Here is a 27088-nt window from a genome sequence, read left to right on the forward strand (position 1 = left end):
ATGGAAGCTCTGAAAATGAGTTAATTGGTATAAAATGTTGCAACTTACGTACCCGTCTCCAAGGATAATGTATGCTTAAGTAAAAGCTTGAGAACTGTTGTTTTTGATTGGACAATTTGAAGCCAACCTATGAACCCTCCAATGGAAGACCCTACTGGATTTGAACTGTTGTCTATTTAAACCAGGTGCACGAGAGGAAAGTGGCCATTATTGGACATCCCGCCATTTTGCAGGACATTGCAGCTATTATGGCCCACCTTGCTGCGACGCCATTTTGAAAGAGACTTTGATGCTTTCTCTAATCAAGAGAAAGAGACTTAAATGATTCTTACCCTAGAGACTTTAACTTTGAACTGCCCATTGCATGAAGTAGTAGTTTATCTTGCCGCCGTGAGGCAACTGCCCCGTCCACCCCTGCCCCTTTGCCCCGTCCCATGCTGATCGAGAAACGGTACCTGTGAGACGAAGTCTTCCTTGAATGCTGATTGTAATTGGTAAATATGAAAGGAAATTGTACAATTGCATTGTGTTTCTTTTAGGTAACCAACTGCTGATTTTGATAAGAGCCCTAGTTAGGAGTTTTTCTAAATTAATGTCGCTAAATTGTTTTTGCATGAAGTCCCACATGCTGATGCTAATTTGAGGTTAGATGAGGATTCCTTTTGTTGCACGATGCAATTTGAGACCTTGTTGTGCTGACCAATGTATGCAATTAGCTCATTACAGATTATAGTTTTAGTGATTTGCATTGCTATCATCGAATGCCTTGTTATTCAAATGCTGCATAGATTGCACCTGTTTCGTCGTTATGGACAGCTATTAATGTTCATTTACGTTTATCATTTGGTGTTAAGACACATCTATATTGTGCTAGCTTTGTTAATATAGGGAAATAAATTCATTAACTTTGAATAAACTGGTGTGGTTATTCCTGACTGAAAGGTCAGGGTTCGCCGAAATGTATTCTGGATTAATTGTTAAGTGTTATGTTGATCAGGGTATTGCTTATGTTCGTTATTGATTATCGATTACATTAAGTTGGCTGGTCTCGGGTGAAGAGAGTCCTACTTAGCCAAAAGATTCATCGGCCTAAAGAGCGTCCAAATACAGGTAAATTATTAGTACGGAACGCTCTATCAGTAGATGGTAGCAGAGGACGGTTTAGACTTTTGGGACCCCACTCGAGACATACATGGTGTTGAATTAACGGTTTAGACTTTTGGGACCCCACTCGAGACACACATGGTGTTGAATTAACGGTTTAGACTTTGGGACCCCGCTCGAGAAGTATATGGTGTTGAATTAGATTTTTCTTGGGTAAAACAGATTGAGAAAATGATGATGGGCTAAGTCCACCGTGACTTTCCCGGGATCTCGGAGCTTGCGAATGAAGAGAATGGAGGTGTGAGATCAGCGTTGGCGGTACTAGTGATGGTATGAGAGAAGTTAGGGTTTTGCGCTTGCACAGCTTATTGCCGCAGATTGTGTGAAAAGGTTGCGAGGATTTTAGAGAATAGCGGAGGTGCGACTCCGAGTGTAGAAGTAGGGAAGTCGTCGAACTTCATAGAAAATAGCGGAGGTGCGACTCCGAGTGTGAGAGTAGGGAAGTCGTCGAACTTCATGTGCATGTGGCGCTGTGTGCATAAAAAGGTCCACGTGGTTGTTGTTGTTGAGACGGGCCCTGCGAGGTCAAGAGACTCCGGAGTATGTTGAAAAGTGTATGAGACACTTGTTTTATGTTGTGGTCTGGTCGGTTTAATAGGTTGATCGGGCGTGGTCAACGAGTCGGTGCGTGTGTTAAGGGAGTGAAAGAAAACTTCGACTTCGGGCTTTGACAAAATTCTAAAGTGCACTAGAATAGATCACTGACAAGTTGAGAGCAGTCTGCGGGTCAGATTTGCTTGCGAACGTGGGGACCGAGAAAGATGGAATAACTGCCGAGGCTAGTGAAAAATCCCTAAGGTCCTGAAGCGATTGTGTTACCCTTCCTGTAGTAAACCGACAGATCTGTTTTATTATAATTTTTTTGGTAGCTCGCGATACATGCCAGAAGTTGTTACGAGAGGAGCTGAGTGAAGGAGGACTAGCCGCGAGGCTTTGTCAGCCGCAGTGTGTGAGTGTGACGTCACTAGGAGCCGCGCTGGGATAGGTTGGTTGCAGAGAAGGGTCGCGCACGGATTGGACGCAGTCCGTGGGACTCGATTGGAAGGGGAAAGGCAAGCGAAGAGTATTCTGGGAATTAAAGTCACCTATTGATTACAAATTTTGTGAAATAAAAGACGAGAGAATGAAATTTTTTAAAGCATTAAGGAGTGCGATGAAGGGGGAGTCTTACATTAAAGCGAGCGTAGGAGAGGAGACGCCGCCCGAAGGTACACCAGCTTACATTGTAATGGAGGAAAAAGGGGTAGCTCCGTGCCTTTGGTTAAAGCAATGGCACAAGCTGACAGAGAAACATGGGAGCGTAGCGTTCCCGATCCATGGGACATTCAATATAAGGATCCTAGAGAATTTGAGATTTGCGATGTACGACATGAAGGTACCTCCAAGGCCAGCACAGTTTGAGGCTCTAGCAATTTGGGAACTGATGGCTAGACAGCAACAGCAAAATAAGTTCGAGACCAGGATAAGAAAGGTAGAAAAGACACTAGCGGACGCTAGGTGGGATAATACACAGAAGGTGTGGAGGTCAGATGTATTGCAGGGGATAAAATTGTTTCCCGCAATTACTAAGGAAGAAGAGGAGACAGGTAAGAAAGCTACCTGTAAGACAAACCGGAGGTGTTCCAAGGATAGAGAGGACGAGGAAAAGTTGAGAAGAGAAGAGGAGTTAGAGGATGAGGAGTTAATCATGCAATTGCTGAACGACCGTCCACCACCTTATGCAGAGAGTGGACAAGGACCAAGTACCAGTTCTGCCCCTCCGGCACCGGTACAGAACAGTGAAACTCAGAGTTCAGGAGCATCATCGGGATCTAAGGACCCGAGTTTACTGTTCACCCCGCAGATACCGCAGGTTAGGAGAATATATCGAGATGTGCCCATGTTGAAACCAGCAGAAAATTATCAGCCGCAGGTCCCAAGGTACTACAGCAGTGACAACAGTACGGGAATGATTATAGATCCGACTGTGATGGGAGTACAGAATGGTTGCAACCCAACAGTGGCACAAGCTGAATCAACCCAGTTTTTTATGCCTCAAAAGCAGATGCAAGGGGGGAAACGCACATGCTCAGATGACTGGGAGTCAGATGGGCATGCCGGCAATGATGACCCATAGTTTGGGAATGAACATGTCTCAGAACATGGGGAATGGACAGAACGCAGATGCGATATCCCTACCCATTACTGTAGGTCCACCGGTACCTTTGTACATTCAGCCTAACCCAGGTATGAGCAGTCAAAGCTCAATGGTGCAGAGTGGGATGGAAAGGAGGTGCATTCAAAACACTCCAGAGACAACTCCGATAGCGGCCCTGCCAAATGGATCTGGGTCCTTGATGGAGTTTAATCCCATATGTGCTCAGTCAACACTGGTGAGGTCGAGTCCCCCACTGATGATACCGCTATCATCGAACACTGAAAAGTTGCCGCAACCATCAATGGCAGTCGATGTGAATGCTACACTGATGGGGTTGAATGAGCAACAGCTGACACAGTGGTTCAACAGTCTGAATTCCACACAAAGCTCAGCCAGTGGGAAGGGAGAAGACTATCTGAATAGGGTCAGGTTGAACATGGAAGCACAAGAATTGGTGGAAGGGACTATGGGTGTGAATAGGTTAGAGTCCTACTCGGAAGAAGAGCTGAGGTATCTATGTCCCAGGATTACGAGAGAAGTGAACAAGGTACATAGAAGCTTGCAAGAAATAGCTGACAAAAACGGGGTTGATATAGACAAGACGAAACACTTGAGCAGGAGCTACAGGTTGGATTTCGGGACCACGGATTTTGAACACATGAGGTCAGCAGGCATGAAGGCGCACCTTAGAGAATTGCTGCAGAGTGCACAAGTGTGGAGGTGCTTAGACAAATGGGAAAGCAGATGGGTAAAGAGAAAGGAAAAGAGAAAAGACAGCGTCCCAGAGCTCAACGAGAAAAGACCACAGAGTAGTGATGCAATAACCATATTACCAATGAGGGAGACAGCAGGGGGAAAATTAATACATGTACCATGGCACAGAAGCGACATTCAGTCTTTTACGGATGATTTTCCCAAACTGAGAGAGAAACCGATTGAATGGTATCAACAGACTGATAGGTTTGTGAAGCTTGCAAAATGTCTCTGGGAAGACCTGAACACTCTCTTTGAGATTGTGGTTCCGGCAGATTTGTGGGAGGATTGCAAAAGAGCTGTAGGTTGGCCGACAAGTGAACCGGAGAGAGACAGGGATACGGGTGCACCATCACCTATGGTGATGAGCTTGTACTATAAGGTGATTGAGCATTTGAAGACGAAGGTTGCCGCGAAAAATGTGGATTGGCAGAAGATCGATCGAACTGCCCAAGAGGCTAAAGAGTCGATTCATAGTTACTATGAGAGGTTGTTGAAGGCGTTCAAGAACTACAGTGGCACGGAAACAATAGAGGCGAAGGACATGCTTCATTTTGTGTTTAGATTTGTGGAAGGGCTGAGACCAGAGATAAGTCAGATGATAAAGTCGCATTTGATTTGTTGGCAGTCGAAACCTATTGATGAGGTGTTGAATTATGCGAAATACTGTAGCGACGAAATTGAAGTGAAACAGAAAAGGTTGAAAGAGAAAGTGATGATGATGCAACTTAAAGCAGCTCAGACAGGTCTGCAAGGTTTGCAAGGGTTGCAAGGGTTCCAACAGCAGGTACCGCAACCGCAGCCGCAGCTGCAGGGAAATATGATGTTTCAGCCACAGGCGAGAGGCAGAGGCAGAGGAGGTTTTGGAAATAATGGTCCGGATTTGAACACTGTTGTGACTCCGAATGGTGTGCAGGCATTGAAAAAGGTGATGCCATGTCACGTGTGCGGAATTGTCGGACATTGGAAACGCGAGTGCCCAATGGTGGTGCAGGAAGGTGCAGGTGTTGGTCAGCAAAACAATGATGTCAATGCATTTCAGACAATGAGGGGACCGAAAATGAGAGGTCCAAACCCAAATTTTCAGACCATAAATCAGTTGCAGGGATTACAACCTATGCAGCCGCAACAGATGCAGATGCCCCGTATGCAGATGACGCAAATGCAGCCAATGCAACAGCAGTTTCCCATGGTACCTAATCAGCAAATGCAAATACCTTTGGCACCAATGAGTCAGCAGCAAGTGATGGTTCCTCCACAGGTCTCGGGTCAGGTAATGAATACAAATGGCACCGTACAACAGTTCCCATTACACAGTGAGAGTGGAATAAATAATGTATGGGAGAGTGAAAGTTCAGGAGAGGAAGGAGATTGTGTGCTTGCAGCATCCTTGGAAGTTGATCAAAAGGGTCCGTACGTGGAGGGAAGAGTAATGGGTCATCGTGTCTCATTCTTGGTTGACACAGGAGCCACACGTTCAACTGTTAAGAGCATTGAAGTACCAAATTTGCCACTCTCAGGGAGAACAGTTCAAGTGGTGGGAGTAGCAAACAGGCACCTGACAAACCCAATTACATATCCGGTACCAGTCAGCATCGGTAACTATCAAGGGTTACATAAATTTGTGGTATGTGACTCAAGCCCGATAGCACTGTTAGGGAGAGACCTATTGTGCAAGTTGGGATGTTCGATTATGTGTTCGAACGAGGGAATTAAAATTCAGACGAGCAGTGATGGGGAAGAAGAGGACAGTGTAGAGGGGGATGAGATGGAAACTGTCGATGAAGAGTATCCTCTGATTTGTCTTTTCCCGATGATAACTGAAGAAGATATTCCAGCTGAATTACGGGAAACAGTCGGAAAGGAAGTGTGGGATATGACAGGGAAAGAGGTGGGATTGATGAAAGGGGTGGAACCAGTGAAAGTGACTGTAAAGCCCAATGCAACCTTTCCCCAGACCCCACAATACCACATGGCACAAGACACCCTCATGAAAGTTGCCCAACTCATTGACGAATTTGTAAAGCAGGGAGTACTGAAAGAAGTGTTAAGCAGTCCATGTAATTCACCAATCATGGGACTAATAAAGCCGAGTGGAAAGGTCCGAATTGTACAGGACTTGAGGAAAATAAATGACATCATAATTAAATGTTGCCCTGTCGTGCCAAATCCAGCTGTGATAATGTTTCAAGTCCCTTGCGATGCTGAGTGGTTCTCAGTCATCGACTTGTCACAAGCATTCTTTTCGGTGCCTCTTCATGAGGACAGCCAATTTCTCTTTTGTTTAAAATTCTTAGACAGAGTTTACAGTTGGTGTCGAATTCCTCAAGGGTTTTCTGAGTCGCCGTCAATATTCAATCAGATTCTAAAGAAAGACTTGGAAGCGTTAGAATTGCCATTCGAGTCAACCCTAGTACAGTACATCGATGACTTACTGATCGCATCTAAGACAGAAAGTGGCTGCACAGCCGACACCATTGCTCTGTTGAACCATTTGGGAAGGAATGGACACAAGGTGTCTCCTTCCAAGTTGCAGTTCTGTCAGAAGAAAGTGAAATACTTGGGTCACCAGATAGAGAAAGGGTCACGGAGAATAATGAAGGAAAGAATAACAAGTGTACTTCAAATGAGTCCACCAAAGACAAGGAGGGAGGTGAGGAAGTTTTTGGGAATGGTAAGCTACTGTCGTCAGTGGATTCCCAACTTCTCAACTCTAGCGAAGCCTTTACTGAAACTGACCCAGAAGGATGCCTTGGATCAAATTGAGCTGAAAGGAGATGAGATGGATGCTTTTATCGAATTGAAAGAATGCATGTGCAGGGCTCCAGCTTTAGGTATGCCTGATTACACAAAGCCTTTCACATTGTTTTGTCATGAACGTGATGCATGTTCTTTGTCTGTCTTGACTCAAGCCCATGGTGGCGTAAACAGACCAGTAGCGTATTTTTCCGCTACTTTGGATCCGGTCGCTGCAGCACTTCCAGGGTGTTTGCGCGCCGTAGCAGCAGTTGGTATCAGCCTCACTCAGAGTGAAGGAATAGTGATGGGACACCCAGTAACAGTCATGGTCCCTCACTCAGTTGAGATACTTTTGACCCGCTCCCGAACGCAACACATGACTGGAGCAAGACTCACAAGGTATGAAACGATAATTCTGGGCTCACCGAATGTGCAGCTGAAAAGGTGCACTACGTTGAATCCAGCAACCTTGCTTCCTGGTGAAAATGCTGAAATTGAGAACGCTGAAGACGTCGAGCATGACTGCCTTCAGGTGACTGAATTTTGCACAAAACCTCGACCTGACATTAAGGATACTAAGCTTGATGAAAATGACCAAATTGTTTTTGTTGATGGTTCATGTCTAAGAGATGGGATGGGAATTTTGAAAGCAGGATATGCTGTATGTACTGTAACAGGTGTCTTGGAAGCATCCTGGCTTCAAGGAGTATATTCTGCACAAGTAGCAGAGCTTGTAGCCCTTACAAGAGCATGCCAATTGTCTACATTGATGAAGGTTACCATTTACACTTATAGTCAGTACGGGTTTGGAATTGTGCACGACTTTGGACAACTATGGTCACAGAGAGGTTTCCTGACTTCTTTAGGATCCCCAGTGAAAAACGGGGAGAGAATAAGTGAATTTTTACACGCCATTCAAATGCCAGCCGAAGTTGCAGTGGTAAAGTGTAGTGCTCATACAAAAGGACAGGACTATGTCTCTCTGGGAAATGCATATGCGGATCAAGTCACAAGATTTTGTGCCTTGAACTGTATATTACTCAGGGATGAATGGAATTCGCTAAGTGAACCAGAACTCGAACCAGCTGAAGCATTTGCCTTGAAGGTCGTAGATACAATGGATGAACTAAAAGCATTACAGAATAACGTCAGGGAGGATGAAAGAGATTCCTGGATTAAATCACAATGTATAAAGAGACCAGGTGAGTTATGGGTTTCAAATGAGGGAAAATTTGTTTTGCCAAATAGTCTCTTATCACAGCTTGCGCGGTTCTATCATGGGCAGGCTCACCTAGGGAGAGATGCCATGATAAGATTGTTCAAAACTGATTGGTTTAACCCCAGATTCCGTCAAGCTGCAGAAGCAGTTTGCCATCGATGTGTCATTTGCCAGCAGATGAACCCAGGGAAGGGAACGGTTGTGAACGCGAGCCACATTGGTAGGGCGAGCGGCCCGTTTAGTAGAATGCAGATGGACTTCATTGAGATGCCTGTGCATGGAGGTCTGAAGTATGTGTTGGTGATTGTGTGCATTTTTAGTCACTGGATTGAAGCATACCCCACACGTAGAAATGACAGCCTTACAGTTGCAAAACTATTGTTGAATGAGTTAATACCACGTTTCGGATTCCCGATCTCTTTAGAATCAGATAGAGGAAGTCACTTCAATAACGAGGTGATAAAGTTACTTTGCGCAGCGCTGAACATTGAGCAAAAACTGCATTGTAGCTATCGCCCTGAAGCCTCAGGACTGGTGGAGCAGATGAATGGTACACTGAAATCAAGAATGGCGAAAATATGTGCATCGACAAATTTGAAATGGCCTGACGCATTGCCTTTTGTGTTAATGTCAATGAGAAACACCCCTGACAGAAAGACTGGATTGTCCCCGCACGAAATTCTCATGGGCAGGGCCATGAGACTTCCTGCAGTTCCCGCAAACGCGCTTTTGAATATTACAGATGATATGGTGTTAGACTACTGCAAAGGTCTGGCTGACGTGGTTCGCTCTTTCTCTCACCAGGTGGAAGCAACCACCTTGCCACCGATCCAAGGTCCAGGACACACACTGAAAGCAGGTGACTGGGTCGTGATAAAGAAGCATGTGAGGAAGTCGTGTCTGGAACCCCGTTGGAAAGGCCCTTTCCAAGTGATCCTGACGACAACTACCGCTGTGAAGTGTGCGGGAGTTCCCAACTGGATTCACGCCAGTCACACAAAGAAAGTGCTGTGTCCCACAGATGAGGAAGTTGAAGCGCTGAAACTGCCAGTGCCTGATAAAACAGTGCTGAGCGCTGAGACAGAGCAAAACCGAACTGAAAGCGAACAGGCAGAAACAGGAGAGAGAGAAATATTCTCTGAGGACGAAGCAACCGACTCACTTGGGGAAGACCAAGGAGAAACCTCAGACAGCGACGAAGCAGCTGAAGGTGACAAAGAACCTGAAGCAGCTGAGGGTAGCAAAGAGCCTGAAGCAGCTGAAGGTGACAAAGAGCCTGAAGCAGCTGAAAGTGATAAAGAGTCTGAAGAAAGTAACGGTGACGAAGGGCTCGAAAGAGGTGAAAAAGCAGGAGAGCCTGATCAGAGGAGGGCTTTCCCAGAAGCAGACGATACAGAAAAAGAAAAAGAGAACGTGATTGATTCCCCAGAAGGAGGGGACAAGGCAGAACAGAACGAAACAGTTCAAGCTTCCACAGAAAAGATCGCAGGTCCATCAAGCGGACACGGTGCAAAGAGGAGACTAAGTATATCACCAATAAAACTAAGGACTAAAGAAAATTTGAACGACGGAGAAAGGCCAAAAGTGAAAGAGAAAAGAAAGGAAGTGTCTGTCGTGGTACCAACCTCAAGTGAAGGAAAAGACTTGGCCAAAGAGGAAAGTACCAGCGAGGCAGAATCGAAAAGAGAAGCAAAATTGAAAAGGAAAAGGATACCAAACAGGAGATATTCCGGTCCAGAATGGGCATATGCAGTCAATGACGACTGGACTGACGAATTTGTATCTCTAAGCCTCGAGAACGAAGAAGAAGAGATACCAATAGAAAAGAAAAGTTTTATGGACAGTGTTGATTGAAAGGGTGATAAATGACATTGCTTGCTACAATCTAACGTGATACAACCAGCTGAGACATTGCTAAACCGGATAAGACACTTGCTGAACTGATAAAAGACTGAGTTATTGCCGAATTGAGACAAATGCTGCTAACCGATAAGTGACTGGCCTCTTGAAGAAAACTGTGTGAACATTGCGCTCGTTCAGCTTTGTAACTGAATTGCTAAATAGTTTCTTTATAGGTGCTTCTAGCTCTCTGATTCTATACAGATCATGGCTACACAAAACAGTAGAGTGAAATATTGTAAATATGCGTGTATAGGCTTGATAATTGCATGTGTGCTAATAATAATAGCAATAGTGCTTGCAACACGTGGTAAGGGCGAGAATGAGAAAATTGATGCTTCTACTTTTGCTCCTGTTACTGTCACTGAACTAACTGCATTGAAAAGACTAGAATTAGATGAGAGACACTTGCATGATAAGAAGGAACTTTCGTATAATGTTTTCTATCGCTTGCTAACAGAATATGTTGAGACTATGGATGCGAGAGATTGTTATGTGTGTACACAGATACCGACATCAGTAAAGGAAGGGGTGACTTATCACCACATGCCTCTTACATACGGGATTACATGTAGTATAGTAACTTCTAGATTTTATGGTCAAACTAACATACAGTATTTTTACTCAAATTATGATGTTACCTTTGCATATGTTCCTATAATAGCGCAGCTAAGCCAGATTGCTAAAGATTGGGATGCTAAAATAATGAGGGAATTTTTCGAGCCAATGCAACCTTTTGAAACGGCTCACGCTCATAGGGAAAACCTTACCTGCTCGCTCTCTGCAGTAGAAATAAGCTTTTTAGATCGCACAGATGATAGAAGGGCACAAATGAATGCGAAATTAGAAAAAGAGCTAAGTAAGAGGACTTCAGTAGATCATTATGATTTTGCCGCAATAAAAACACAAGGGAGAATAGCTTTAGATGCTTGGCATGTAGGGAAATTTTGTATATATCGAGGTGAATCTTATTATGATAACATTTTCGTAGGAGCGAGTGAGTGTAAACATACGTTTATCTTTAAGGCCAAATGGACATTCATGATGAACGGACTTGACCCTGTCATTCCAGGTGTATATTACATTTGTGGGTATAATGCCTATTATCGTCTTCCAAAAGGATGGTGGGGGAGATGTTATTTGGGTATAGTGTTCCCAAAAGTTTATCAACTGGATGACCTATCGATGATTCAAAAGACATCTGGATCCCATCAAATCCAGAAAAGAGAGACCGCAGCTGCTGTGGTAGGAGATATATTTGGAGCCATGATTCCTTCATTGGGAGTTGTGTTGAATTCCATCAAAATAAGAAAGTTGTCTACTATAGTGGATAACATGTTGACAAAGTTTTCAGGTGCTATAATCCTGATAGATGCTGAACTTGCAGCGGAAAGAGCTATGACTCTTCAAAATAGGCTTGCTTTAGACATTCTTTTAGCAAAGGATGGCGGCGTTTGCAAAATGCTTGGTGCGCGCCACTGTTGCACGTATATTCCCGACAACAGTGTGAAAATTAAAACTATGCTTGCTAATCTAACAAAGGAAAGTGCAGACTTGAAGGAATTGAAAGAACCAGGAGTGTGGGAGAAGGTTGGAAAAGGACTCGCTTCAGTGGGAAATCGGATTGGGGGAATTTGGAATGGAATATTACTAAAAATAATACAGGGAATATTAATAGTACTGATTTGTATCTTTGGAATTTGGGGAATAAAAAGGGGAATAATAATGATTATGGCAAGAATTAAAAGAAGGAAGGAAGAGAAAATGATGAAAAGAATGGCAGAAGAATACAAAGCGAAAACTAGGGGAACTAAAAGGAAAAGAGAACTGACAGAATTTTAATGGAATAAAATTTGTGGGAATAGTTTGTGTGATGACAAGTAGTCATCAGAGGAGGGATTGATGACGCAGAAATGAAGGTTTTACATTTATTAGCGCATAAACGTAGTGTGAAATAATCATGTGTGACTCTAACCGAACTAATAAAGATTGTACGGGGACAAAATGTGCCCTCAGAGTAGTTTGCCAACATTTATAAGCGTGCTTTATATAACGTGATGTATTAGAAGTGCACTAATCCGACATAATCGTAAACGTGTGCTATGATTTGCTTGTTTGAAATGTTTTAGCTTAGCATAACTTTAGTGCAGGCTTCGGCCTAGTTGCCTTGTCTCACGGGTTTAGATGCTCGTATTTTTCCAATGTGCTAATAAACGTGTATTTTTGCTTGAAGCTGTACTTTTCCACTGAGATCGTTCACATGCTTATCTTAAGGTTTCGTGCCAGCCTGGCATTTTTCTCTTTGCTCCAAGGTCAATCTGCAGGTGCGGACAATGGAAGCTCTGAAAATGAGTTAATTGGTATAAAATGTTGCAACTTACGTACCCGTCTCCAAGGATAATGTATGCTTAAGTAAAAGCTTGAGAACTGTTGTTTTTGATTGGACAATTTGAAGCCAACCTATGAACCCTCCAATGGAAGACCCTACTGGATTTGAACTGTTGTCTATTTAAACCAGGTGCACGAGAGGAAAGTGGCCATTATTGGACATCCCGCCATTTTGTAGGACATTGCAGCTATTATGGCCCACCTTGCTGCGACGCCATTTTGAAAGAGACTTTGATGCTTTCTCTAATCGAGAGAAAGAGACTTAAATGATTCTTACCCTAGAGACTTTAACTTTGAACTGCCCATTGCATGAAGTAGTAGTTTATCTTGCCGCCGTGAGGCAACTGCCCCGTCCACCCCTGCCCCTTTGCCCCATCCCATGCTGATCGAGAAACGGTACCTGTGAGACGAAGACTTCCTTGAATGCTGATTGTAATTGGTAAATATGAAAGGAAATTGTACAATTGCATTGTGTTTCTTTTAGGTAACCAACTGCTGATTTTTGATAAGAGCCCTAGTTAGGAGTTTTTCTAAATTAATGTCGCTAAATTGTTTTTGCATGAAGTCCCACATGCCGATGCTAATTTGAGGTTAGATGAGGATTCCTTTTGTTGCACGATGCAATTTGAGACCTTGTTGTGCTGACCAATGTATGCAATTAGCTCATTACAGATTATAGTTTTAGTGATTTGCATTGCTATCATCGAATGCCTTGTTATTCAAATGCTGCATAGATTGCACCTGTTTCGTCGTTATGGACAGCTATTAATGTTCATTTACGTTTATCATTTGGTGTTAAGACACATCTATATTGTGCTAGCTTTGTTAATATAGGGATATAAATTCATTAACTTTGAATAAACTGGTGTGGTTATTCCTGACTGAAAGGTCAGGGTTCGCCGAAATGTATTCTGGATTAATTGTTAAGTGTTATGTTGATCAGGGTATTGCTTATGTTCGTTATTGATTATCGATTACATTAAGTTGGCTGGTCTCGGGTGAAGAGAGTCCTACTTAGCCAAAAGATTCATCGGCCTAAAGAGCGTCCAAATACAGGTAAATTATTAGTACGGAACGCTCTATCAATGGCAGCGAATCCTCGCTATAGATGCTCCCACCTGGAAGGCGGGGAATCCTCTGTTTTGGCCCCCAAACTATAGAAAAAGAAACTGCTTTTGCTTCGTAGTATCTCGAATCATCATTCCCTTTGTAAAGACTTAAAAATGCACTGTTTTATCTAGTTTACGTAACTATTGGGCTCACTCAGTTTTCATTCTTTCAGTCTTAGCGCCAAGAAGCCCTAGTGGTGAACCTTTACTGATAAATATCGCATTCAACTGTAACTCCTTCATCAGCCACCATGTATGAACCTTTATATAGCCTTACCTATTTTTAACCAAACAAATTATTGTATACTGGAGCTTTTAGTTTTCATTTCCCTACTGCAATATGGGTCTTGGCTTCCCAGCATGCGCAGTTATATTGGCTAAAACAGCTGGTTAAATGTGCCTCACGATATGAGGCACATGGCAGCTATGCATGGCACACAGAGGCACCACTCCTAGATGTCTTTGTGACAGTCTATGCTTTTCGGTGCTGTGCATTAATTCATACCCTCCATGGTAGAATATTTCCAGTGTGCTTCGAAAAAGGTCTACTATCATATTCAGTTCCAGTATTTACTTTCCACCAGCCAGGGACAGTTGCTCATCTCAGTGCATGAATTAGTGGCGGATGAAGAACTTTCATACAGGTGGGACATAAACCTGCACAAGTTGCCCTCTCGCAGTTATGGTACTGCCACATGTGGTTCCAGGGAAGAAACACTGCTGGAAGTTGCAAAATAGAGATGGTGTTGCGAAAGGATTGTTGACAAACACAGGTCTGCATAATTAGTCTGCATAATTATCTTACTGAATAATTTTCTAAAGAAATTGGCCTAATATTAATGAGGTGGGTCGCAATTTACGACCCCATAGCGATTCAGGGCACTCACGGGGATGGTGGCCTGCTGGGAACAGCAGACCACCATGTCCGTGACTGCTTTTAAATAAAGCAGTCTTTTTTTTTCAAAGTGCAACCCGTTTTCCTTAAAGGAAAACGAGCTGCACTTTGAAAAAAAAAACGAAACCTTTTGTTTCGGTATTTTTCAGGGCAGGTAGTGGTCCATTGGACCACAGCCTGCCCTGAAAAATTATTTTTTTTGCCAGACACAAAGGGGAAGGGGTCCCTTGGGGACCCCTTCCCATTTGCGCCTGGGTTACCATCCACTTCAAGTGGATGATAACTACGCTTTCATTTGCGACCACAATCGCAGTCGCAAATGAAAATGCATAGCATTGCGACTCGCAAATAGGAAGGGAACACCCCTTCCTATTTGCGAGTCGGAAATGCATTTTGCGAGTCGGTTCCGACTCGCAAAATGCATTTCAACATAGCAAAGACGCATTTGCGACTCGCAAACGGCGATTTTTGCCGTTTGCGAGTCGCAAAGTCTTTTCTACATCTAGCCCTATGTTGTTATTTGTATAGCACACTAATCACCAGAGACGGTATTCAGGCGCTTTAAATGTCAAGAAAAACTTCACAAATAATGGCACTGAACAGTGGATTTAATTGCATAAGGTCCCAAACACATTTGTACATTTGTTTAAAAACCCATGGATAACAGAGGCAATGCAAATAATTTTGGAATGTAACTTGGCACTTCCTCTGATCATTTTTCTCAATGTGTAAAACACCTTCCTTCACCTATGCATATGTTCCCATTCTACCCTCGTGAGTATATAACCCTGAAAATAAAAAGACAGGTGATCTACTTGAAAGCGAGAGGAAAGGGGAAGGATGGACAATGAAAAGTTGCACAGATTGCACATTATCAGGCAGTAGATAATAAGGGCATAAAAGGGTATCAATATAAATCCAGATGTGCATACAGGTAACCAGCGCGGGGCAATGAAGGACATGATGCTGTAACACCAAGATAATCCTTATTTTAGGTACCTGGTGTAGCACGAATCTAGCTGCTAGAAGCACTTTTATGTGAACATGCTATCTACTGCAGGAGAATCGTAAACAATCCTACAAAAATACTGTGGGTGCGAGGCGGTTATGCTTCAAGCAAGGATGCAACGGAGTAATTGTAGCTATGGCAGTACTCCAGAGCACTCTGTACTGTTGTATTTTTTAGCTTACCCACACTTGCACATTCTTTACAGCACGTGTACATACACATATTTACATCACCCTGTTTGTGGGGTTTCAGAGTTTTCACTATAATTTCTAACAAATGTTTATAGGATACTCATTGTCATGAAGTGCAAGTTAATTCCATAAGTGCCATGACATGCTCCATCTATCTTCCTATATCAGTTAATTCCATTAGGTGCCCAATGCAAGGCATACAAGTTTTTGGAATTATTTGCCCAAGGTGCCCCCCACATGCCAGTCAATCCCATTGTGTACCTGGGGACACCTACCCAGATGCTAGTCAATGCAACATATTGTCTATTTATTAGTCAATGGCATGAGGTCCCCAATATGTCCACCCATTTTCTTATTGATGGCCTGATTTGCACCAAGTACTGCCCCATTCATCAATCAATGCTCTGATATGCCTCAGTCAGTTCTCATATGTCTGTCAATGTCATAATGCACAAAACATCCTCATTGAAATGGTATGATGTGTCCCATGTGCCCCCTCATAGGCTAGTCAATACTATGATGCAAACAAATCCAGTAAACCACTATGCACCATGATGTTCCCCAAGGATCTACAATATAGGCCCCTCAGTCCTTTGACATACCCTAGACACCTTCCTGGACACCGCTCTATGCCATATTATGTATCCCAGGTATCCCCATGTTCTAGTTAAATTATAATGTGTAAGAGCCATAGCTCGCAGGCTGTCAATGCCAGCACGTGTCTCTAGTATCCTAGTGACAAGCCTGTTAATGGCTAAAGATACTTCCCAATGGAATGATGTACATCAAGCAGCACTGCGTATGCCAGTCAGTGTTATGTTATTTACCAGGCCTCCCTGCATTAGATATTTAGGGTCTGATTTAGAACTCGGCAGACGTCATGGATTTCCTGTCTGCCAAAATCTACATTCCATAGAACATAATGGATTTCGATTTTGGAGGAAGGGATATATCCGTCACTATTGTGACAGGGTAACCCCTATGCCGAATTCTAAATCAGGCCATAATGCTATATTAGGTATCCCTTCATATGTAAGTCAATTCTAAGATGTCGTCAGCAATGCACCCTAACCCCATCAATGGCATGATGTGTCCCATATCCTCGTATTCCTCGGAATTTCCATGATGCAGCGCAAACATTTATCCCATTAACCAGAGAATTCCATGATTTGGACCAAAGTTTCAATGACTTTGCAGTTAGTGCCTTGATGTGCTTCAAGCACCTCCTCCATATTTCAATGAATGTCTTGATATGCCTTGGCACACTATGGACCATATTTCCCACATTGGCATGACATTACCCTACACCCCAACCCTCGCCAGGAACGTCCATGAGCCAACTAAAATATCCCTCCATACGTCAGTGAATGATTCCCAGGATTCCCCTCAAAGAGCAGTCAATGGCATGATGTGGCCTTTTGTCCCCATTATGAACCAGTCTATATTTTGATATGATCCAGAATCTCCCTAAACGCCAGCCAATGACTTAGCGTCTCATGATTATCACCCCATATGACATTCAATTGCTAAATATTCCTGGGAACAATTAAACACATTTCAAATCAATTAACAAACATGCATGCACAGATACGCTTCTAAATATGCGTCCTCACATACACACACATATACCTATACGGACATTAATTCACATATGCATGCTTGTACCCATGCAAGTGATCACCTTCTTGCCCTCTGCATTCCTAAAAGCCCCCCTAAACTTACAGGTTAACTTTCTGATATTGCCTCACTTCTTTGCTATGCTGATGACAGACCTGTGATTGTACAGGGAACAACTAGGGATAGTGCCTTGGTGGGCGCTGGGCCTTGAAGAGTGGGTGGAGATTTGGACCCCAGACAGTCACACATACTCAGGGGCATAGCTTCAAAGGGGGTGTTTGAGGTGTCACACTGCCCCTAAAAAATGTATTCTTTACTATTAGTTGGGTACTAGTGCTTTCAGTCAGGTATGGTGAAATGTCTGTGGGATTTCATATAGGAATTTTACATGCCCACAATGCCAAAAATACACAAACACACTTACTCTCATATCTGTTTTGAAGTCCTTAAAAAATGTTGAAAAATTGTGTCATAAGTGGCCCTAACAATCCGCCCGCCCCTCTTTTTCCACTGTCCCTTAAGCCCCCTCATGTCGTTCTTCTCATGTAGTGTGTTCTAACAAGATATCCTATTGTGAGTGTTGAGAAATCTGATGCTCACACATCCCAGTCTTATTGAGCAAGCTACGGCCTCTGCACATACCTCAGTGTGAATGGTGACCTTTACTAAGTGGCTGTGTTATGGGTGCAGAAACCATGGTGGTCATTACAACCCTGGCGGACGGTGTTAAAGATGCGGTAATACCGCAAACAGTCAGACGGACAAAAAAAGGGAATTATGACCCTGGCGGAAACCGCCAACAAAGACAGCCACTTTAACACACCGCCCGCCACGGCGGTACAGACAAGCAGCGCAGCGGTCACCGCCAACAGACAGGCGGAAGACAATGTACCGCCCACAGTATCACAACAGGCCAATCCGCCACCTTTTCCGGGGCGGATTGACCGTGGATAAAAACACGGCGGAAACAGCTTTTGCTATGGGAAAACGCTCACCTTCTACACATCCCAAGAGGAACGACGACTCCATGGACCCGGAACTCCAAATACTACCTGCCCTTGTCTTTCTGCTCCTTCACGACCAACAGCGACATAGGCGCAGAAGATACCGGTGAGTACTGCATCTACGACACGGGGGAGGGGGGAGGCAAAAGTTAGGGGGACACCCACCAAACACCCCCACCCCCACCCTCGCATATTACAACATACACACCAATGCAGTCACAAAAAGAACAGTACCAACCCACAATCCCCCCGGAAGAATGCAAAGACAATGCAAATTTCGGTCAAACTTTGTAATGTGCCACTATACATGTCATACAAAAATATACAAATATATGTATTCTAAAATCACTCATATTTACATATACAATCCGAGAAGTAGTGCAGATATGTACAAAACAATGTCCGTGCACAAGCAGTCCAAAAATGCATGGGCAAGGCCCACAATAGATACCTGACCAAAATCGGAGAGAACACTGCCGGGGCATCAGATAGAAACACTACAGGCACCTCAGGGAGAAGGGAAGGGGGGGCACCTCAGCCACATGAATGCAAAGCCAGATCCACGACGGGGCTCCATGCCCATTGATGTATCCTGGGGAGTGCAAAGCCACAGTCTCTCAAGTCTCTACACTGGGTGGTTTGCCCACTGGACCATCCTGGGGAGTGCAAAGCCACAGTCTCACAAGTCTCTACAGTGGGTGGGTTGCCCACTGTTCAATCCTGGGGAGTGCAAAGCCACAGTCTCACAAGTTGATGCAGGTCCATACTGGTACTGGGGGGTGACTGGTGCCCAGACTGGATGAGTCTCCCCGTGAAAGGTAGTGTCCTGTCACTGTCCCAGCTGCACATGGGATAAGGATGCCTGATGTGGTGGGCCATTCATTCCTACCCGGTGCATTGCCCTGTTCAGCGGTGCTTTGCCATGGCGGTCTTTGCCCTGTTCAGCGGTGCTTTGACATGGGGTTTCAGGACTGTTCAGCGGTCTTTGCCCTGTTCAGCGGTGCTTTGACATGGCGGTTCAGGACTGTTCAGCGGTGCTTTGCCATGGCGGTCTTTGCCCTGTTCAGCGGTGCTTTGACATGGCGGTTCAGGACTGTTCAGCGGTGCTTTGCCATGGCGGTCTTTGCCCTGTTCAGCGGTGCTTTGCCATGGGGGTTCTGATACGGACATTGGTGTGTGGCATAACGATCTCCATACTGGACATTGGTGTGTGGCATGACGATTTCCACACTGGGCATTGGTGTGTGGCATGACGATCTCCATACTGGACATTGGTGTGTGGCATGACGATTTCCACACTGGACATTGGTGTGTGGCATGACGTTCCATCATTGCCCAGCGGGGCTGTGGCATCCTGGCCCCGCCTGGGCTGTGACTCCGACGGTGGTCTCTGGACCAGTGACGATACTTGGGCCCTCCTGGGCACTGACTCTGCCGGTGGTCTCTGGACCAGTGACGATACTTGAGCCCTCCTGGGCACTGACTCTGGCGGTGGTCTCTGGACCAGTGACGATACTTGAGCCCTCCTGGGCACTGACTCTGGCGGTGGTGTCTGGACCAGTGACGATACTTGAGCCCTCCTGGGCTGTGACTCTGGCGGTGGTCTCTGGACCAGTGACGATACTTGAGCCCTCCTGGGCACTGACTCTGGCGGTGGTCTCTGGACCAGTGACAATACTTGGGCCCTCCTGGGCACTGACTCTGGCGGTGGTCTCTGGACCAGTGACGATACTTGAGCCCTCCTGGGCACTGACTCTGGCAGTGGTGTCTGGACCAGTGACGATACTTGAGCCCTCCCCGGCTGTGACTCTGCCGGTGGTCTCTGGACCAGTGACGATACTTGGGCCCTCCTGGGCACTGACTCTGGCGGTGGTCTCTGGACCAGTGACGATACTTGGGCCCTCCTGGGCACTGACTCTGCCGGTGGTCTCTGGACCAGTGACGATACTTGAGCCCTCCTGGGCAATGACTCTGGCGGTGGTCTCTGGACCAGTGACGATACTTGAGCCCTCCTGGGCACTGACTCAGGCGGTGGTGTCTGGACCAGTGACGATACTTGAGCCCTCCTGGGCTGTGACTCTGGCTGTGGTCTCTGGACCAGTGACGATACTTGAGCCCTCCTGGGCACTGACTCTGGCGGTGGTCTCTGGACCAGTGACGATACTTGAGCCCTCCTGGGCACTGACTCTGGCGGTGGTGTCTGGACCAGTGACGATACTTGAGCCCTCCTGGGCTGTGACTCTGGCGGTGGTCTCATGACCAGTGACGATACTTGAGCCCTCCTGGGCACTGACTCTGGCGGTGGTCTCTGGACCAGTGACGATACTTGAGCCCTCCTGGGCACTGACTCTGGCGGTAGTCTCTGGACCAGTGACGATACTTGGGCCCTCCTGGGCACTGACTCTGCTGGTGGTCTCTGGACCAGTGACGATACTTGAGCCCTCCTGGGCACTGACTCTGGCGGTGGTCTCTGGACCAGTGACGACGGTGCTGGCGGTTGTGCCTGGACCGCCGGAAATGATGGCGCACTTCTCCGCCGTGACATTCACAACAGGCTGGGCAGACTTCCTCTGGACCTTCCCCACCTTTTTTTTGGAGTTACAGCTGACTCACCAATCGCCTTCGATCCCATTTCACTTGTTGTCCCACCAGGAGTCTTGACACGGTCCCGTCGTCCACTCTCCAATTTCGGAGCCTTTACAGGGGGTGGGCTGCCAGTGCCTTGGCTCCGGGTCCTACTGCCTGCCCTGGTGGCCGGTGCACTCCAAAAACCTGGAATACGCACCACTGGTACTGGAGGCTTTTTGGCTGAGGCGCTACGACGGGACTGATGAATTGGAGGGGGGGTGGGGGCAAAAAGGTCAATTTGACAGAGGGACAGTTTCTGACGAACACTGGGATGGGTAGCTGGAGGGGGTCTGGGAGTGGAGGAAGAGGAGGTAGTTGTAGGCGGTGTCACTTTAGCTGTTTTGGGTGCAGGTGCAGGCACTGGAGGCTGTCGTGAGGTGGATGGATGTTGGGTGAGTGATTGCTGGAGTTTGGGTACTTTGGGAGGGGGTGTCACAGACACACTGGGAGAGGACACAGGGGACGTGTAAATGGCAGTGGAGGTGGTGAGTGCAGGTGAGCTGCGTGTGGTGCTGGGTGTCCTGGTGCGAGTCCTAGTGCCTGTAGATGTGGTGCATGCAGGTGTGTGTGTAGACGAGACTGGGAGGGAGGAGGGAGAAGAGGAGGAGGGGGACACAGTGGAGACAGTGGACGTGAGGCTTGTGTGAGTGCCTGTGGGATGTGTGGTGCCTATGTTTGCCTGAGCTACTTGTGTGTGTTGACTTGTGTGCATGCTGGTCTGTAGGTGTGCTTGGGATGGGCTGGAGTACAGGGGATTGGGTCTGGGTGGAGGAAGTTAGAGGGGGGAGGCTGGACACAGGGACAATTGCTGCCATCAGTGCTGAGGCCAGAGATTGCAGGGTTCGCTGAAGGGCAGCCTGACCAGAAGGAATGCCCTCCAGGAATGCATTACCGTGTTGCAACGCCCTTTCTACACCCTGGATGGCATTCACAATGGTAGACTGCCCAACAGTGAGTGACCTGAGGAGGTCAATGGCCTCCTCACTGAGGGCAGCAGGGGTGACTGGGGCAGGGCCTGAGGTGCCTGGGGCGAAGGTGATGCCCACCCTCCTGGGTGAGCGGGCTCGGGGCGAACGCTGAGGGGCTGCTGGGAGGGCGGTGCTGGTAGGGGGGGTGGTGGCTGTACCTGTAGAAGTGGGGCGCACAGATGGTGCCGCCACCACAGGGGAGCTCACATCGGCGGACGAGTCTGTGTCGCTGGTTGGTGATCCGGTGGCCGACGTGAAGCTCCCCTCGCCCTCCGTCCCACTGGTGTATTCAGAGTCTGTGGTGTGGCCCTCCATGGCCATGTGGGATGCAGCTCCCTCGTGCTCCGGTGCCACTGTACCTCCGCCTGTTGATGCTGATGTACAAAAGGACAGGGAGAGCAGGAAAAGGGGGGGGAGAAAGAACAAAGAGAGTTTTAGTGCATGGCATACCGCTATCGTTGGCGGACAAGACAGACGCAGCAGCCCCATGCACAACGCTGCGCTCCTTCCCTCTGCACATGCAATTTCATGGATATGGCCTACATGGCAATGGTGGAAATCTGCGCACATGGATGCCACAGGGGCAACTATACTTCAACTTGCTAATTTTCTGAGGTGGGGTAGAGTGCCACATGACCTACATTACGGAGGGGCCTTGCCTAACTAACTCGCCCTGGCTTACGGACACCCACAGCCCACCTCCCCCACCCAGACACCTCCACTGCACGCAAAGTCCGCAGAATGAGGTTGTACTCACCCCCTTGTGTCTGCTGTGATGTCCTTAAGCGCCCATCCAACTTCGGGTAGGCCACCGCCAGGATCCGGAACATCAGGGGGGTCATGGTACGACGGGCACCCCTCCCACGTTGGGAGGCCATCCCCAGTTGAGCCTCCGCCGTCTTCTTGCTGCAGCGGCGAATGTCCTCCCATCTCTTCCGGCAGTGGGTGCCCCGTCTCTGGTGGGCCCCAGGGGTCTGGACCTCCTTAGCGATGGCACGCCAAATGTCCCTCTTCTGGTGGGCGCTGACCTACATGACATGCACAAGGGAAGAGGAACAGTCATTACCAATTGCACCATCAATGTGTGTGGCCCCCTCCATACTCTGACCATGTGGCCCATTTATTCCCATGCTTTACTGTAGTATGACTTCTGCCCCCTTCCCTCTTCCACCCAGCCCTGTCCACCCAGGCCTAGCCCCTACAACGTGCTCCCTGTGTACTAACCTGTTGGTCCAGAGGACCATAGAGTAGCGTGTACTGGGGGAGGACCCCATCCACAAGTTTCTCCAACTCCTGTGCAGTGAAGGCAGGGGCCCTTTCCCCAGACGCAGCAGCCATCGTCGCTTCCAGACCGAGGTCACAGCAGCACTAGCAGTGTAGGTCCTCTCCTGTCGAAGGTCAGGTATCTAGTGATTCAACAGATAGAAAATGGTGGTGACGTCTGCGGCGGTGACGTCCGCGGCGGGGCGCATCATCACCGCCGGCGCACCTGTTCATTGGCTCCTGGGACCCATAGGGTCCAATGTTAACCAATGCAGCATTGCGCCGCGCTCTACGACCGCCTACCGCGACGGTGTGCAACGCCAGCGCTGTTACCCCACAATCCCATTGTCCCAGTTTAGAGGTCAGGCAGCCGCCATTTCAGGGGCCCACATGGATTCATTTTCAACTGCGTCACACATACTGAGGCCTACACTCAACACACATACTGGAAGGGTTTATTGTCTGGTGTACTCTTGTGTGTGACTGTGGGTACATACCTGGAGGAATAGTGACTGTTTCTTCACTGTTGTCCTTCGTAGGCACCGTCAGCTGGGACATATGAGAAGATGGCGGAATCCTCCGGTGTACCGACCGCTGGTGGACCTGTTGACAATGGAAGAGAGACATTTAATCGTGACCTACAGGTTTGACCGTGCCACAATCCAGGAACTATGTACACAGTTGGAGCCAGACCTGATGTCACCAATCCGCCATCCGACTGGAATTCCCCCTGACGTGCTGGTATTGTCAGTGCTCCATTTCCTTGCAAGTGGGTCTTTTCAGACAACAGTGGCCATGACATCAGGGATGTCCCAGCCTATGCTTTCCAACGTGTTGTCCAGAGTGTTGGCTGCCCTGCTGAAACAAGTAAGGAGATACATCATTTTCCCTGAGGTGGAGGATTTGCCTACAGTGAAAGGTGACTTCTATGCCCTTGGACATATCCCCAACGTCATAGGTGCCATTGATGGGACCCATGTAGCTCTGGTCCCCCCCGCAGGAGTGAACAGGAACAGGAAGAGTTTTATTCCATGAATGTCCAGATGGACTGTTTGGCAGACCAGTACATCTCGCAGGTAAATGCTATGTTCCCTGGCTCTGTGCATGACGCCTACATCCTGCGGAATAGCAGCATCCCTGATATGATGGGTGAACTCCAGAGGCACAGTGTATGGCTAGTGGGGGACTCTGGTTACCCCAACCTTTCCTGGCTATTGACCCCAGTGAGGAATCCCAGGACCAGGGCAGAGGAACGGTACAATGAGGCCCATGGGCAGACTAGGAGGGTTATCGAGCGCACCTTCGGCCTTCTTAAGGCCAGGTTCAGGTGCCTCCATATGACAGGTGGATCCCTATTCTACTCACCGAAGAAGGTGTGCGACATCATCATCGCCTGCTCCATAACTTGGCATTGCGACGCCATGTGCCTTTTCTGCAGGAGGATGATCCAGATGACGGTGTTGTAGCAGCTGTGGAGCCTGTGGAGCCTGTGGACAGTGATGAGGATGAAGCTGAGGAAGACGAAAACGACAACAGGGAGTCAGTCATACAGCAATATTTCCAGTGAGACACAGGTGAGAACATTTTCTTTTTTACCATTACATTAACTTTCACACATCTACCTCTATCCTGTACCGACATTTCACTCAGTATTTGTTAACTGAGTTGTCCCCTTCCATTTCAGTTTCACAAATGTGGTAACCTAAGTGTCAACTGTTTGCATCCTTGAAGGGCTTGTGATGTGTGACATAGGTATGTTAGCCTTCCAATGGCTAACCCATTATGAAACTGTAATTGATAATACAGATTTAGAAATCATAGACTGACTCCATTTTTCTTTAGTGTTTCAAGGGTGTTTATTTAAGTGCAAAAAAATGAAGGGGGGTTGTAAAATGGTGATGGGTGATGGTGGAGGAATGTCCATGGCAGAGTCCAGTCTATTAGTCTCACAGGTACATTGCACATCTGGGCATTGGAAGTGGAGCTGGGTCAGTTCAGATTTGGGCAGGGTAACAAAGTGGGACAGTGGGGGGACAATCAGGGTGGTCTTATTTTCTGGCGGGGGTCTTGCCATCTTGCTCTGTCCTGTTCCTGGATCTCAGGGCCCGCTTGCGTGGTGGTTGTCCGTCTGCAGGGGATGGGGTGCTGGTGTGTTGGTCCTGTGGCGGGGCGTCCTGTCCACTAGCGCCGACGGAGGTGGTGGGCATTTCATCGTCGTGGCTAGTGTCAGTGGCCCCTTGAAGTGCCAGAGTGTCCCTCAAGGTCTTTTGAATGTCCGTCAGCACCCCTACGATGGTGCCCAGGGAGGAGCTGATGGTTCTGAGCTCCTCCCTGAACCCCAAATATTGTTCCTCCTGCAGACGCAGGGTCTCCTGCAACTTGTCCAGGACCGTGGCCAGCGTCTCCTGGGAGTGGTGGTATGCTCCCATGATGGAGGAGAGGGCCTCGTTGAGAGTTGGTTCCCTTGGCCTGTCCTCCCTCTGTCGCACAGCAGCCCTCCCAGTTCCCCTGTGTTCCTGGGCCTCCGTCCCCTGGACCGTGTGCCCACTACCACTGCCCCCAGGTCTCTGTTGTTGTTGGGGTGGTGGGTTAGCCTGGGTGCCCTGTAGTGGTGGACACACCGCTGATTGACCTGTCCTGGGTAGGGAGGTTTAGGCCCGCTGGGTGGGTGCTGTGCTGGTGTTACCAGAGGGTGTAAGCTCGGTGTTAGGCTGTGGCTGGGCAAGGGGAACCGACTGTCCTGAGGCCCACGATGGTCCGGGCTGGTCATCAAGATCCAGTGGGGCAGAGCTGCTGTCGTCACTGTGGGCCTCTTCTGGGGGTGGAGTGGTGTTGTCTGGACCCTCTGGAGTGGTGACCTTCCTTCGGGTTCCTGCGGGGGTATAAGTACATGATTATTGCATGTGTGTGTTTCATGGTGTGCAATGGTTGGGTGTGCGTGAACCCCAGTGCAGGTATTCCTGTGGGCGGGCTTGTGTGCTGATGGTTGGGGGGTGTTCTGGGTCTGTGCAGTGGACATGCTTTGGTGATGGGTGTCCATGCTTAGTTATGTCATGCAGGTCTTGGGGTTGGGATGGGTGGTTGGTGTCATGGGTAGATAGGTGAGGATTTTTGGGTGATAGGTGAGGGTGTGATGGTGGGGGTGTGTGATATCATGCAGGTAGGGTGGGGGTTACGATGGTTAAGATTTGACTTACCAGTGTCCGTTCCTCCAACGACTCCTCCGAGGCCCTCAGGATGCAAGATGGACAAGACTTGCTCCTCCCATGTTGTTAGTTGAGGGGGAGGAGGTGGGGGTCGGCCGCCAGTCCGCTGTACTGCGATGTGGTGCCTGGATACCGTTGAACGCACCTTCCCCCGTAGGTCGTCCCACCTCTTCCTGATGTCCTCCCTATTTCTTGGGTGCTGTCCCACAGCGTTGACCCTGTCCACTATTCTTTGCCATAGCTCCATCTTCCTGGCTATGGATGTGTGCTGTACCTGTGAGCCAAATAGCTGTGGCTCTACCCTGATGATTTCCTCCACCATGACCCTGAGCTCCTCCTCGGAGAAGCAGGGGTGTCTTTGGCGTGACATGAGGTGGTGTGTGTGATGTGTGGGGTGGTGTATGTGTTGATGAGTGTGGTGAGTGTAGTGGTATGTGGTGTTTTGTGCTTGGATGTTGCGTGGGTGATGGTGTTGTGTGCCTCTGTTTGATGGGGTTGTCTGTTCTGTGCTATCTCTCTGGCCTTCGTTTGTGAATTGTGGTCGTAGGGGTTTGTGGGTGATGTGGGTGTGTGTTTTATATTGTGTTGGGTGTGTGGGAGTGGTGTGTGTATGTGTATCAGGTGTGTGTATATGTAATGGTCCAATGTGGCGGTGTTTTGGTGCTGTGTGTGTATTTTGAGTGCGGCGGTGCGTACCGCCAATGGAATACCGCGGTTGAAAGACCGCTGCGTGGATTCGTGGGTCGTAATGGCATGGGTGTGTTTCTGTTGGCGTGGAGGATTTGTTTCCGCATGTTTATCGCTGACCTTTGGTGTGGCGGTATTGTGTGGGTGTCTGAATTTCGGCGGATTCCGTGATGTGTGTCATAATAGCTGTGGCGGTCTACTGCGGCCGCGGC

Source organism: Pleurodeles waltl, chromosome 7 (genome assembly GCF_031143425.1).
Source record: "Pleurodeles waltl isolate 20211129_DDA chromosome 7, aPleWal1.hap1.20221129, whole genome shotgun sequence".
Taxonomy (NCBI): Eukaryota; Metazoa; Chordata; class Amphibia; order Caudata; family Salamandridae; genus Pleurodeles; species Pleurodeles waltl.